Source organism: Mesoplodon densirostris, chromosome 4, assembly GCF_025265405.1.
Source record: "Mesoplodon densirostris isolate mMesDen1 chromosome 4, mMesDen1 primary haplotype, whole genome shotgun sequence".
In the NCBI taxonomy this organism is placed as follows: Eukaryota; Metazoa; Chordata; class Mammalia; order Artiodactyla; family Ziphiidae; genus Mesoplodon; species Mesoplodon densirostris.
Window position 1 is genome coordinate 77,327,434 of NC_082664.1, and position 3,883 is coordinate 77,331,316.

Sequence of the window (3,883 nt, forward strand, 5' to 3'; positions counted from 1 at the left end):
GTGGCATGCTGGTGGCATCTTCCCTCCTGGGACACATTAGCCCCCCCTTAATGCTGCTGCAGGCCGGATGTTTCCTCCTCCTGCTCTACAGGAGACTTCCCCCAGAGCCTCAGATTTGCCGTACAGTCCTGCTCCCCTGCTGGTTAAATTGTGGAACAATGCTGAATCCCCTCCAACCCAGAAGCATCCTCTCCTCTCCCCCCATCTCCTCTCTTCTTCCCACATCCTCAGTTCACCCATTCCCTATACCGTTGCTGAGGAAGAATCTGGGAGTCACAAGAAATCTTTCACAACTGCCCTGAGGGGATTCTCCAGCCCCTTGAACTATAGCTCCCACTTGTGGCTGTGAACACTTGGGGCCACGGGGATGCTGCTGCAAAGCCGTCCCCATAGAAACAGTGCAGGCTTGAACTCACTGGCAGCAACAAATTTCAGTTGCAATTTTGCCTTTGAGCCATAAAAGTTGAAAACATAAATGTTAAGGAGCAAGAAAGCAGTAGTAACCTTAAGAAAGATCTGCCTTCAGAATTCTCCTGAGAGACTGAAAGATCCTTGGGCTACTTGTATGACCTGGCGTGTCACTGGGTCTCATTTGTAAGATGAGGTGGCTAATATTTGATCAAATCTAAATTCCTTCCTGCTTTTATAAGATATATAGATAGGGTTTCTATTCATTTATGTGATCTTCAGGCTCCCCAGGGACTGTTTCTTGTTCTGCATGCCCCAAAATTAGGTAGGGAGGGCTCTTGTTTGGGGGCTCTTACACGTGTCCTTTTACAGGTATACCTGTGGAACTATGGGCATCATCATGACCATCAGCAGACATTTATTTAGTAAGCTAGGGTGCCACTAAGGTTTTCAAGAGTCTTTGCCTTCTTTTAAGCAATGTTTACCATATGTGACAAGCAAATGCTGAGCCTTTGTTGCACACTTTAAAAGCCTCATCTCTGCAGTGACCTAAGATATCACCAAGGCACAGTCTGAAAAACCTGTTTTCCCGCCCTGTTTCTGCTCAGCTTCCCTGACCAGAACACCAAAACCTACCAGAATAGTTATTGCACATAAGTGATGAGAGGGAAATAGTCTATTTACTTAAAAACCCTGGAGAGAAAAAAAATTTCTGTCTCCCCTAGAGAGTCTAGAAATCTGAATTAGAGAACATAAGGGATGTGAATTGGGAAAATGTGAACTAGTACATCTGGGAAATAAAGGAAACGATCAGAAACCCAGATATTTAGTGAGAAGGAGAAACCAGGACAACCGCCAAACAGACCTAGGGGGAGAAATGGCAGTTGGCAGACAACAAGAGCAGCAAAAGGGGAAAGAAGGCAAAAATAGAGTTTTGCGGGTTCTGTTCTCTTTAAAACTGGAGGTAGAGAGCGTCACCTCTCAGGGTATTGATCCCTGAGCCTTTCAGCCCTAGGGACTCCTGGGTGAAACAGAAAACATTTGTGAGTAGATAGAAAGTAACTCAGGGAGGGTGCAACAGAGCACTGGATAAGGAAGCAGAAAACCTGGTTTTCAATCCAGCTTGTACCTTGAAGCTTTGTGACCTTGGGCAGGCCCATCCTTCTGCCAGGGCTTCAGCTTTTAGACTTTAAATAATAATACTCATTGCTAATATTTGCAGAGCATTTACTATTTGTCAGGTACCATGCTAGGCCCTTTATATATTTCCTCTTGTTTATTCCTCCCAACTCTGCTATTATTACCTCCATTAAATTTTTTAAAATTTACGGTAAAATATACATAATAAAATTTATCATTTTTAAGCATACAATTCAATGGCATTAAATATATTCACAGTGTTGTGCAGCCATCCCCACCATCCATCTCCAGAACTCTTTCATCTTGCAAAACTGAAACTCTATACCCATTAAACAATAACTCCCCATTCCCTTCACCCAACACTCCCAGCCCCTGGAAATCACCATTCTACTTTCTGTCTCTATGAATTTACCAATTCTAGGCACCTCATATAATGGACTCATACAATATTTGTCCTTTTGCGTCTGGCTTATTTCACTTAGCATAATGTTTTCAAGGCTCACCCATGTTGTAGCATGTATTTCATTCCTTTTTGTGGCTATACCCCCATTTTTTAAAGAAATGCAAGCTTAGAGAAATTAAGAAACTTTTCCAAGGTCACAAAGATTAGAAAGGGCTGGGACGTTAACTCAAGTCTGATTCAGAGCTGGCGCTCTCAGTCACTGTGCTTAACGAGAGGTCATATCTCTAAAGTCCCTTCCAGCTCCAAAGTGGTATGAATTCCAAGTGCCATTCATACCAAGTGCCGAGTCCTTTGATATCAGAAAAACGTCCTTAAAAAAAAACTCTTTTTTTGTGTTTGATCTAAGATATTCCTATTCTGGAAACAAATATATTTTTCTCACTTAGCACCAGATGTATAAATCTTTGTGCCTGTTTGTCCACTGTGTTGCACAGGCCAGGGGTGCATTTACTAGGTGTGGGTAGCAAAGGAGTATGTGTATGTATTTAGGAGAGAGGAGTGAGGAAGAGAATATGAGACATTCTTCCTTAGAAGTTTTCTATAGCAGCAGTTACAGAATCAACTCATAATTGTGGACACTACCAGTCTGTGTTGGTCCAACATTAAGTTTAGGCAGGGGCTTACATAGTGTGCTTGTTTCTTTAACGGCTGGATGATGCTTGAACTCTGTGTAGAACAAAGCCTTTCATTTTACAATTGGAAGTATGGCTCAAGATGCACATACCCTGGGAAGGGCAATACAGTCACTTAAATTCATAGACAGGTGTATATCATGTCAAATTCTGTTCCTGGAAGCAGGATACAAGAGAGCCAAAGTGTGGCTGTGGTCAGAGTAGAGAGGCAACCCGACAGGAAGATTTTGCATTGAGCAACTCATTTTGCCTACACCCTAATTTTGGCCGAGTTGAGCACAGGTAAGATTTTTGAGGAGCAGGGTGGAAGGTTTGATGGGGAGGGCACTCCTCTGATGTGTACTGTGGGTCTCATCCTTGGTTGTACATCAGAATCACTTGAGGAGCTTTACAAACACTGATGCCTAGATCCCACCCTCAGGGAATCTGAATTAATTGGTCTAGGGTACGGCCTGGCCATTGGGATTTTTAAAAGCTCTCCCAGTAATTCTCATGGGCAGCAAAGTTTGAGAACCTGTGTTCAGCTCTACCACCCTGCTACCCACCAATTTTTCTCTGTTCTCCCAGCCATCCTCTCCCAAGTTTAATGAGTTACCAGGTTTAGAGAGTCACTTGGTTTCCTTTTTCCTTGTCGTTTCAGCTCTTTATAAATTTAAACAAGCATGTCCCTGTCTCAGTCCTATGTCCACCCCAGACTTTGCATGTGACCCAGGATAGCTTACCTCACCTTATCTGCTATCTAGGGACACCATTACCAGCTTAGTTTATTCCTGTGTTTATGACTTCATTCGTGTCTGCCTAAGAATCCTGCCCCCCTTTTCAGGATAGGCAGTGAGTGCAAAGTGCTGAGAAATAGAGGCTTCCTCTTACAGGTGGCTGTTGATCCGTCACCTTTCACCAGGGACTGAATTTACCTTAAAGAAGAGCCCAGATCAAATTACGCATCAGAAAGCAAGTTTCATTAAAGAGCAAGAAAGGGGACAGTGTTTCCCAGGAGAAGATGAAAAGAAAAGGATTTCTTTTCTTGTCGGAAGACTTGACAAAACAGCAACTTGATATCAAATGTTCAATGCTAATTAACAAATGCTCAGTAGAAAGCTTCCATCTGATTCCCTCTCTGTTACTGAGGCCAGAGAGCAAATGGCAGGTAGGAGCCACACAGGGCCCTTTCTCTAGCTTGGGGAAGCCACACAATGTTGATGTGCTTGGGAAAGCACTGGACAGGAGTCAAAATTCTGAA